Here is a 12,248-nt window from a genome sequence, read left to right as displayed (position 1 = left end):
TTGAACTGCCTTCCCCACTGGGAAAGAGATACTGGAGTTCTCTGCCCCACGGCCTCAGAAGGCAGCCTTATTTGGAAAACAGGGTCGTTGGCGACGGAATTCGCTCAGATGAGGTCATCGGCGAGTACGGTGGGCTCTCCTCCAGTGGGACTGGTGTCCTTAGAAGACGAGGGGATTCGGACAAGGGGACAGATAGAAGGCGGCCGTGGGCTGTCGGAGGAGGAGGAGGAGGATGGGGTGAGCCCTCTGCCAGCCAAGGGACATCCAGGGGGGCCGGGCACCGCCAGAAGAAGCGGGGTGCTGGGAAGGTGTCCCCCCACTCCGGGTTGCAGACGGGGCCGGGCCCCACCAGCGCCCCTCTGACGGGCTCCGCACTTGCAGAACTGGGAGGCAAGTCAATTATGCCCTTGGAAGGCACCTGGCGGGTGGCAAGTTGCTGGGGCAACCCTAACCCTGAACCTGATCCTAACCCAAACCCTGACCCTAACCCTAACTCTGACCCTGACCCTAAACTTGACCCTAACCCTAACCTTGACCCTAACCCTAACCCTAGCCCTAACCCTAACCCTAACCCTAGCCCTAACCCGAACCCTGACCCTAACCCTAACCTTGACCCTAACCCTAACCTTGACCCTAACCCTAACCCTAGCCCTAGCCCTAGCCCTAGCCCTAATCTTGACCCTAACCCTAACCCGGCCGGGGATGGCAGCGTGATCCTGCCGGGACCCCAGAGGAGGGGAATTTGGCTTCCCACCCACCCACCCCCCCGAAAGCTGGACACCTCCAGGCTCAGGGCGTCCCTCCTCCCAGAAGGCAGATCCGACGGCTCCTCCCTGACCTTCATCTGATTCTCTTGCTTCCTCTCCACCTCGGGCTGTGCCTCGGGCCCCCGGAGCAGGGCTAGCCTCCCTGAGACTCAGTTTCCCCATCTGCCGAACGCCTGGAAGAGCAGGGCGAGGACGGAACAGTGATGGCAGTGGAAAGAGTTCCGATTATTTGCCGCCGTTTTGGGGAGGAGAGGAGTGGGGACAGCCCTCTCCTCCCGCCCCGTCTCCTCGAATCCACCCACTTCTCACCCGTCCAGCCCCCATCATCTCCCACCGGGGTCTCCTGGTGTCCCGGCTCCCAGCCCCGTCTCCATGGCGTGTCCCCTGCACAGCAGCCCCAGTCAGGTCAAGTTCCTCCTTTCCCCAGAGCCCTCCCTGGCTCCCACCTCCCTCAGAGCAGGATCCAAACTGCTCTCCGGGGCCCCCCAGGCTCTGCACGACCTTTCCTACTCGGCTTCCCTGCCCTTCCCTCTTCCCCCCAACTCCCCTTTGTAGGGAGGCTCTGGTGTTCCTAGAGGCAAACACCAGGCACGGCCCCACCCCAGGGCCTTTGCACAGGCTATGCCCACTATCCGGAAACTCTCTCCCCGGTAATCCCAAGCTTGCCTTGGGATCACCTCCTTCAGATTTTTTGCTCATCCATCTCCGGACACCCCTCCGCTGTCTAAAATGTCACTTGAGACACCCTGGGGTCGCCACACACCCCCCACTTTATTTATCCCCTGTAGCACTTCTCTCCAGCCACCCACCATATAATTTAGCTGCCTACTTTGTTTACTCTCTGGCTCTGGTTAGAACAGCAGCCTCTGAGCGAGTCCGCCCCTAAGTTTCCCGGCTGTCCCTGGTAATTAAGCAAATTGGCTCCCTCTGTGCCCCCACTGGCCACCCAGTCCCCTTCCCACAACCCTGCCCCCCCCCAGATTCCCCAGCGGCCCCCCCAATGCCCTCTGGGTCTCCTGATCTGGCCCCAGAACAACACAATAAAATCCTATCATATATAGTATTACATACTCGTTGTAAATTTTGCCTCTCTATTTATTTATATATCTTACACTATTTATATTTTAGGTTTATGTATTATCATTTTGTACCTGCGACAACAGGGCTGTGTTCTGTTACACTTAGACGACGGCGCTCATAGAGCACCTACTGGGCGCCTGGTCTAAGCACTCCACAGCCACTGCACTCACCCTCCCAGTGCCCTAGCAGGCAGGTGCTATGACTTCCCCTCAAGAGAGGGGGAAACCGAGGCACGGAGTGGTGAAACAACTTGCTCGAGGCACCGAGCAGTCCCTGGCCTATGTCAGAGGGGCCGCGCAAACCCTGCTTCATCTCTTCCAGGGCAGAGTGGTCTCGGGCAGGTGATGGGGTCCTCTCTGAACCTCGGTTTCCCTAAGGATCCTAAACCCAGTTTGCACACTGTGAGGCCTTGACTCAGAGAGGCCACGGAGTCAACAACAGCGTCGGGCTGGGGATCTGCTGTCCACTCCCCATGTCCTGCCCCCCTGCCTCTGGGGCCACCGGCCCGTGCCCAGCAGCCACGCCAACCCGCGCTGGGGCAGGGGTCAGCCGGGGTCCTCGGGGGAGGGGCATAACAGGAAGTCCCCCGGCTGGGAGACAATGGCAGAGGAAGGGACCGACCCAGCCCCCGCGCGGATGAGCCCGGCTGCCGGCTCCGGGAGGGCGGCCTGGCAATTGTGAGCCCAGACAGCTGTCCCCATGCCAGGAAGCAGCAGGGAGCGAGGGAAAGCAGGGGTGGGGTGGGGGGGGGGCAGGCCATTGGTCCACCCTGACCCCGGACTCTAGGCAGGCCTGGCAATGGTCCTTTGTCTTCTCCTGCAGGAAGGACACCTGGGTTTCCCCTTCAGAGCCCACCCGCCGGCGCCCTCCGAGCCCCTCCGCCCCCACCCTTCCCAGCCTGGGGAGTCTGCAGAGCTGGGCCGTATTTATAGTTTTTTTTATAGCTCCCTGGCACTGCTGAGCAAGCCTCCTAAATATAGAAGCTGGGCTATGGGGGGTGGAGACACTGAACTTGGGCCTCCCTGATCTGGTCCCCCCAGGCCCCCGGACCACCCTGCCTCTCTCTGTCTCCTGGAGGTTGGAACTGGGGGCAGCGGGGGTCTGGAGGGTATACCCTCGGGTAGGGGGTGGTTACAGAGAAAGACGAGGCAAGGAAGGCCAAAGGCCACGGCTGGGGCAGCAGGAGGCCACGGAGGGGCCGGGTAGCCGCTCTCCGCGTTGGGGGGACGTGTGTTTGTGCCCAGTGTCCCAGCACCCCCGATGCCCTGAGGGCGGGGCTGTTACCCCAATGTTCTCGGCTTCTAGGAAACGAAGCGATTCAGGAAACGGAAGGGGCACCCTTGAACCCCCAAACAAACCTCAGCGCCTAGCAACCCCCACTTCCTTTTTCTCCTGCCAGCTGAGCTAACTGGTTGCCGCCTGGGGGACCGGTGACGTGGGCCTGGGGGGGGGGCGGGACTATTAATAGACCGTTTATAAGCAGCGCCCCGGGGGTCAAGCTGGGGGGGTGGCCCGAGCGGGGAGGGCGCCCCTCGGAGGACCTGCAGGTCCCCTCCCCAGCAGGGACCGAGACTTAGGGCAGTGAAGGGCAAATGGAGGGTGAGTTACGAGAAAAGAGCCCTGATGGTTCTTGAAGGCAAAGCGCTGATGCCACGCTCGGTCTCTAACGAAGACCCTAAGACAGGAGAGGAGGGCGGGAGTACTATGCAGCCGTGAAAAAGAACCCCGGGCGCGTGCAGCGGGGCAGCTGGGCGGCCCGTTCGTCTTGATTTTTTAAGATGGAGTCAAGGGCAGACGCTCCTAAGGCACAGCCCGCCCGCTGCACTGGGTGGTAAGCGCCTGAGCGAAAAAGAAAGCAAGTCCCCGAAGCCACAAACGAAAGCAACCTCGGAGGAAAGCTGATCTGAAGATAGCCCCGTGGGAGAGAGGGTTTCAGCTTTGGAGCCTATGTAATGAAATGTGAAAACAAACAAGACAGTGGGGCGATGGGAAGTGAGGAATACGGGAACCTCTTCTATCTATATCTATACTTTTTTTAGGAGGTATCGGAGATTGAACCCAGGACAGGCACTCAACCACTGAGCTACAGCTGCTCCCCGATATTTTTTAATGTAACGTTTTGTGTGATCTACGTATCTTTGAAAAAAAAAAAAGATTAAAAAAACAAAAAACAATGGGGTGGGGAGGGCGGAGGGCCAGGTCACAGCTTAGTTATTGACGGGTGTGGAGGGGCAGTTCCTAGTTGTAAAAACATGAATAGACTGAGGATTGCAACAAGATTTATGTTTGATTGATTCTAGGAACCGGAGGCTCTTGAAAAATTTTTTGATTAAAAAAAAATGTGTCTAATGACAAGCAGTTGGAGGAAGCAGAGGAAAGAGAGGGGGTGAAATGGCCGGAGCAGGGGCAGCATGGCTGATGCAGGAGGGGGGACAGTTTGGGCAGTAGGGGAGGGGGCTGGCGAGGGCTAACAGGAAACTCCGTGGGCCAAGTCAGGAACGTGCTGCACTCACTGGTGATATTTCCGCACTTTCTCGCCGCCGCAGGCCTCTTCCTCCTTCTGCAAGGGCTGCTGGAGGCAGCAGGTTGGGGGGCGATGAAGCCCCCGTGGTTTCCAGCCTCTGAGGGGGGCTGCAAGGGGGTCTCGGAATCCTGCCTTGGACTGTCAGGGGCAGGGCAGGGAAGGAAAGGGGGCTGAAGCTGGGTGCCCGAGTTTGCCTTCTCGCCGTGCCTCAGTTTCCTCATCTATGCCCCCCCCGGGACACGGCTTCCTGGGGTCCCGAGAGAGATGTCACATCTGTTCCTGGAAAGAAGCCGTGTGTTCCGGGAGCCAGGGGCTTGAATCGAAATAACCGTGGAGCGCTCCGCTTTTTGCACGCCTTTTTTCTAGAAGCTTCCAGCTATTCTAATGACATTTTAAAAAACTAAACCGTAACAACAACAAAAACGCCCGGTCTCCAGCGGCCCTCTGCCCCCCGCGGGCTCGGGGTCTCGCTTCGTCAGCCGAGTCCTGCTGGAAACAGATGCTGCTTCTCCACCTCCCACCCATGATTGTTCTCAGGGCTTGCTCTAAGGAAACCCGGGGACGGTTTGTTCAGCAATAAGGATTTGGAACGAAGGTCCTCAGACATCAACAACCGAACAGGCCATGGCCATGAACCCCAAGCCCCACGTCCTGGAAGGGAGAGGAGGGGCAGCGGCGCTGGCCATTTTGCGGCTCGGACATCAAGCATTCACTCAACAAACCCTGTGCGCGGCCAGGAACGAGCCATAGTCCCAACTCTGGCCTGCAGAGCTGACCTTCCAGGACGGGAGGCCACCTGAGCCCGGGGAGCCTGTCTGTTAAGGAGGAAAAGATGGACTATGGAAAACACAAAGCGGGGTAACCAAGGAAGAAGGGGTGCTGGGGGGCAGGGGTGGGGGCTAAGAAGGGCAGTCAGGGAGAGCCTCCCTGAGGAGGTGACATTTGAGCCAAGGCCGGAGGAGGCAGGGAAGGAGCCGGGAGGCGATTTGGGGTAAGAGCTGTGCAGGCAGTGAGAACGAGCAGGTGCAAAGGTCCTGAGGTTGGGGCTGGGGAGAGCAAGGAGTCCCGTGTGGCTGGAGGCCGGTGGGCAAAGAGGAGAGAAGGAGGAGGTGAGGCTGGAGAGAGACGGGGAGCCTGGAGGCCCGTGTAGCCCGGGAACGATTCCAAGGCTTTCCCTGCCTCCCCACGGCTTCCTCTTGGGCCGTTGCTTTCTGCTTGTGGGAAAGGCCCTTGTGTGTTGGCGACGGAAAAGCCTCCTGTCCACAGAAAGCCACTGAAGAGTAAAAAAAGAGAGCAAGGTGATTTAAAGAAAAAATCGGGGGTGGCCCCAAATGGGTGGAGGTGAAGGGGGGTTAAATGATATTGGCGAGCCGTGGATCAATTCTGTGAGAGCGCTCTGGACCTGGGTTCCGGGGACACGGGCGGGGGGGGATGCCGCAAAGTGTCCCCCCAGCGGGGCTGCCACCAGGGGAAAGGGGCTGGGGAGGGGGGAGAAGCCCCCCTGGGCCCACAGCTCGGCTTTCTCTGAGTGGGGGGAGGAAGGACATTTCCGGGAGCATTTCCTGCGGGGGCCCCCATCCCGGGGGCCCCAGGCGTCACCGGGTTTTCCGTGGCCTTCGGTGCCAAGTGGTGGAAATTCTGTGTCAGCGTCCCCGTGGGGGTGTCAGCACCCCGTCTGCCTCCAGAATCGAAGGCTCCTGAAATGCCACCCCAGGGGGTACGCCTTTGTACACAGGTGGTATCAACTAGGTAAGACCGAAGCCGAGCAAGGGGCAAGCGGACCCGGGGGTCTCCGTGGCGGGCGGCGCCCGACGAACCGTGCTTCTGCCCGGAGCCCGCCGGCACGGTTGAGGAGGTGGGCACCCATGGCCCGAGCGCCCTGTAAAAGAGGGTCTCTCAGATCCCGGCCGGAGGCTAAGACAGGGCCGGGAGTGGACCCCGCGCGTCAGCCAGTCCAGGCGGTGCCCAGCGGCGCCATCTCGGGACCTGGGGCGCCCGTGCCGGGGTGATGCCAGTTAGACCTGAAGCTTCTTATGTTTCCTTGGCGATGCTGAGCTGGCCCATGGGTTATGCGTCAATATTCCAGCTCCCCGTCCGTCCACGGCGTGGGGCTTGCTTGTTACTGCAGCGTCACGAAGCTTGCCCTGACTCGGCGGTGGTTGAGACGCTGTCACCAGCCCAGCTCGTGCCCTACTGCGCCGCTGGCCGCAGGCTGTGAACGCCACGGAGACGCCAGGGAGGCACAGGTCTCCTAAAACTCAAAGAGGGCCCCAAACTCAACAGTCGAGATAAATAATATATTTTAAAAAATGAAAATGTAAATGTTTTGTAAGTTCACAACCTCTGTAATAAAAATATATTTAAAAAATAATAGGGCAGGGAAGCGGATTTGGCTCAACGGATAGAGCGTCCGCCTACCACGTGAGAGGTCCAGGGTTCAGATCCTGGGCCTCCTTGACCCGTGTGGAGCTGGCCCATGCGCAGTGCTGATGCGCGCAAGGAGTGCCCTGCCACGCAGGGGTGTCCCCCGCGTGGGGGAGCCCCACGTGCAAGCAGTGCGCCCCGTAAGGAGAGCCGCCCAGCGTGAAAAAAGTACAGCCTGCCCAGGAGTGGCGCCGCACGCACGGAGAGCTGATGCAGCAAGGTGACGGAACAAAAAGAGACAGACTCTCGGTGCCACCCAGAAGTGACACAGAAGAACACACAGCGAATGGACACAGAGAGCAGACAACATCGGTGGGGGAAGGGAAGAGAAATTTTTAAAAAAATCTTAAAAAAAAAATAATAGGATGGGTTGGGGGAAAAAAATACACCAATGTAAGATTTGGACTATAGATAGTAGTTACATATATATATATAACTATATATCTATATTATTATTATTTTTTAAATCTTGCCTGTCTTTTTTTTTTTTTAGAGGTTTATTTTATTTATTTCTCCCCTCCCTCCGCCTGCCCAGTTGTCTGCTCTCTGTGTCCTTTTGCTGTGTGTTCTTCTGCATCTGTTTGCGTTATCAGGCAGCACCAGGAAACTGCGTCTCTTTTTGTTGCGTCATCTTGCTGCATCAGCTCTGTGTGTGTGCGGCGCCACTCCTGGGCAAGCTGTGCTTTTTTCACACGGGGCGGCTCTCCTTACGGGGTGCACTCCTTGCACGTGGGGCTCCCCTATGTGGGGGACACCCCTGCGTGGCAGGGCACTCCTTGTGTGCATCATCACTGCACATGGGCCAGCTCCACACAGGTCAGGAGGCCCGGGGTTTGAACCCTGGACCTCCCATGTGGTAGGCAGATGCCCTATCAGTTGAGTCACATCCACTTCCTAGTAGTACCTTGACGATGCTCTTGCATCGTCTGTAACAAATATTTCACAATGCAAGGCGTTGGTGAAGGGATGATATACGGGACCCCTGTGTGATGTTAAGCATGTTTATTTTGTAAGTTCACAATTTTTACAATACACTTATTGTTGTTGTTGTTTTAAGATTTATTTAATTTATTTATTCCCTCCCCCAACTTGCAGTCTGCTCTCTGTGTCTGTTCGCTGCGCATTCTTCCGTGTCTGCTTGTCTTCTCGTCTTCTCTTTAGGAGGTGCTAGGAACTGATCCCAGGACTTCCCGACGTGGAGAGAGGCGCCCAGTCACTTGAGTCACCTCAGCTCCCTGGTTTGTCATGTCTCTCCTTGTCTCTCCTCTGTGTCTCTCGTTGTTGCGTCATCTTGTTGTGTCAGCCCTCTATGCAGGCCAGCTCACCCTCACCAGGAGGGCCTGGGCATTGAACCCAGGACCTCCCATCTGGTAGACGGGTGCCCAATCGCTCAAGCCACATCCGCTTCCCTGCACTTATTGTTTATATGTGTTTGTGCATGAATGATATACTTCAATAAAAAATTTTTCAATGTGAAAAAAAAAAAAAAAGAAAATGTGAAAAGGAAAAGAGTTTGGCAGTTCCTCCCAAAGGCAAGCATAGAATTACCCTGCGACCCTCTAGTTCCGCTGGCTTGCTCACCGGTGGTCATTGCAGCATTCTCAAAAAATAGCCAAAAGGTGGAAGACATCCAAGTGTCCATCCAGAGAGGAAGAGCTAAAGGAAATGTGGTCTATCCGTGCAGTGGATTATTATTTAGCCATAAAAAGGACTGAGGTTCTGATTCGAGCTTCAACCTGGGTGAACCTGGAAAACACGATGCTCAGTGAAAGAAGCCAGACGCAAAAAGACACGTATTACACGATCCCGTTTATATGAAACATCCTGAATTGGTAAATTCGTAGAGAAAGACACAAATCGACGGGTGACAAGGGACTGGGGGGAGGAGGAAATGGCAAAGGACCGCTGAATGGGCGCGGGTGTTAATTTGGGGGTGATGTTTAATTCGGGGGGTTGAATTTGGGGGATTATATTTACAAACAACGTAAGGTTTGTAAGTAGCAGTGCTGTTATGCGGGATGGCAGGAGTTGAAAGGGAAAATCTCTGTATTAGTAAAGGAAAAGCTAAAAGGAAAGCTAAAAACTGTGTATAACTTGGGACTGTATAGTACAGGAAAACCTCGTGAAATAGGAATATGGGTAATTTGCATATAGAGAACTGTTTTTCTTTGAAACTGAACAAATGTATGTTTTTTTTTAAAAAAAAGATTTATTTATTATTTATTTATTTCTCCCCTTCCCCACCAGTTGTCTGCTCTCTGTGTCCATTCTCTGTATGTTCTTCTGTGTCCACTTGCATTCTTGTCAGCGGCACCGGGAATCTGTGTCTCTTTTGGTTGCCTCATCTTGCTGCATCAGCTCTCCGTGTGTGCAGCGCCATTCCTGGGCAAGCTGTGTTTTTTTCACATGGGGTGGCTCTCCTTATGGGGCAGGCTCCTTGCACATAGGGCTCCTCTATGTGGGGGACACCCCTGCGTGGCAGGGCACTCCCTGTGCGCATCAGCACTGCGCATGGGCCAGCTCCACACGGGTCAAGGAGGCCCGGGGTTTGAACCCTGGACCTCCCATGTCGTAGGCGGATGCTCTATCCATTGAGCCAAATCCGCTTCCCAACAAATGTATGTTAATGTTACAAGATGTTAAATACCAGACAAAAAAAAATTATGCTACATCAAAGAAACCAACACAAAGTATAACATATTGGACTATTCCATTTATAGAAAATGTAAATATAAATCAATTTATGAAGATAGATTAGTGGTTATGCAGGGCTGGGGAAGGATAGAGAGATTGAGAGGTGACTGCTAAGGGGTGTGGCTTTCCTTTTTGCAGGAATGAAATTGTTCTAAAATTTTTTTGTGGCGATGAACGCACAACATTTTGATGATGTTGAGAGCCATTGATTGCACGCTTCGGATAGACTGTATGGTGTACAAATATATCTCAAAAAAACTGCTGGGTGAGGGAAGCGGCTGTGGCTCAATCAGTTGGGCTCCCGTCTACCATATGGGAGGCCCTGGGTTCGAGTCCCGGGACCTCCTTGTGAAGGCGGGCTCACCCACACACTGTGGAAAGCTGCAGTCCCGGGCACCACAGAGAGCCAACTCAGCAAGGTGACACAACAAAAAGGGAGACAAATAAAACACACACACATACACACACAGAAGAGCGTACAGAGAATGGACACAGATTGCGCACAACAAACAAGCCACAAGCAAGGGGGGAATAAATAATAAAAATAAACACAGACACACAGAAGAACGCACAGCGAATGGACACAGAGAGCGGACAGCAAGCAAGCCGCAAGGGGGGGAGGATAAAAAAAAAAAACTGCTGTAAAAGTTGCCAGGGACTGGGGGTGGGGGGAATGACCAAACTGCTTAATGGGCCTGGGTTTTGACTCGGGGGTGATGGAAATGTCTCGGCACTCGTAAGAGGCGGTTGCTAACACCTTGCGCTAAATGTCACGGAGTCCTGGGCTTTGATGTGGTTACATTTATGTTATGTGTATTTCACGTCGATTAAAAAAAATAGTCCCCGAAAAAAGTCCAGGATGACGGCAATGTCACCTTTTTCAATGAAGGCCAGCAAGGGTGCTTTGCAGAGACACACCGGAGCCTGGGGCAAAGGGCAACAGTCACCCTGAAAATGCGTCTGCCTCTCGCCCGCCTCCCCCAGCCTCCGTAAACACTGGCTGTGCTTGGGGACTTTCTCGGTACCCTGGCCGGCAGGCTTCAAGCGTCAGGGAGTTACCGTCCCTGGGAGCAGCGAGGCACAAATTTTGATGGAGCACCAGCTCCCTCACTCCTCATGTGGGAAGCTCCTCCGTGCATGCGCTATTTCTCAGGTCTCCCCAAAAGGATGGAGCCCAGCAGCCTGGTGCCGTAATCTACGCATGTCTGCTCCCCGTGCCCGCTGCCCTCCTGCCTCACTCCCCCTCTTCTCTAGGACTTCGGACTGCTCCCAAAGAAGTACCTGATCTCAAATCCTCATCTCCAGCCCTTGCTACTGAGGGACCCACCCCAAGCAGACGTCTATTACCATTTGTTTTCAAAGCGGCAAAAGCTAAAATGTTTGTTTCCTCTTCTAACCTCAGGCTGAACCATTGCTGCGTAACAAACATCCCCATCCAGAGAGACACACCACCCGCAGGACAGAAATCACCCTCTTTTTTTTTTTTTTTAAAAGATTCATTATTTTATTTATTTATTGCCCCCCCCCCCCGCCCCATTGTCTGCCCTCTGTGTCCATTTGCTGTGTGTTCTTCTGTGTCTGCTTGTATTCTCATTAGGCGGCTCTGGGAACCCATCCTGGGATCTTCCAGAGTGGGAGAGGGGCGATCACTCTTGCGCCACCTCAGCTCCCTGTTCAGCCACCTCTTCTTATTTTCCCTCCTCTGTGTTTCTTGTTGCCTCATCTTGCTGCGCTAGCTCTCCACGTGGGCCAGCTCTCTGTGCAGACCTGCTTGCCTCACCAGGAGGCTCTGGGCATCGAACCCTGGACCTCCTATGTAGTAGACGGGAGCCCGACTGCTTGAGCCACAGCCGCTTCCCAGCAATCACAGTCTTTGGTAACTTAATCTCAGAGGTGAGGTCCCACCCCCTTTTGTCTAGACGTTAGAGCGGAGCCTCTGGGTCCAGCCTGCTCTCGAGGGGAGGGGGTTACACAGGGTGTGGAGGCCGGGATGCAGGAGTCTTGGGGCCTGTGGAGTGAATTACATACCCCAATTTGAGTGGCATTCCCAGGACCTCTTGAAGATGTCATTTCAGCAAAAGAGGGGCCCAGTGAATGGGGGTGGGCCTTAATCAAATTACTGGAGTCCTTCGATTTTTTTTTTTTTAGTTTTTTTGTTTTTGAAAATTTCTGAATATTTAACAATTGAAATTGTAAACAGTTAAAGACTAAAAGGAAAATGTCGTTAAATAAAAACATGCATCTCTCATTGAAGTGTACTGGATACCTATAAATTTTTTTTTTTGAATCATACAATATGTTACACAATCTATTTAGCTCATAGGTACACAATCATACAGGATTTGTCCTTCCGTGTCTGGCTTGCTTTGCTCGACATAATGTCCTCCAGGCTCATCCACGTTGTCATCTGCTTCACGACTGCATTTCTTTTGACAGCTGCATAATATTCCGTCGTGTGAATACACCACAGTTGGTTTATTCATTCATCGGCTGATGAACACTGGGTGGTTTCCAACTTTCGGCAAGCGTGAGTAATGCCACTAGGAACATGGGTGGGCAGATGTCTGTTCCCGTCCCTGCTCTCAGTTCTTCTGGGTGTATACCCGGTAGTGGCATTGCAGGGTCACGTGGCAACTCTGCGTTCAACTTCCTTAGGAACTGCCAAACAGTCCTCCGCCGTGGCTGCACCCCTCTGTTTTGGTTTTGTTTTTGTCGTTGTTGTTTTCTTGTGTTGTTTTGGAGCCCTTCCTAAGCAGAAG

The sequence above is a fragment of the Dasypus novemcinctus genome, chromosome 30 (genome assembly GCF_030445035.2).
Source record: "Dasypus novemcinctus isolate mDasNov1 chromosome 30, mDasNov1.1.hap2, whole genome shotgun sequence".
Classification (NCBI taxonomy): Eukaryota; Metazoa; Chordata; class Mammalia; order Cingulata; family Dasypodidae; genus Dasypus; species Dasypus novemcinctus.
Note: the sequence above shows the minus strand (reverse complement) of the source record.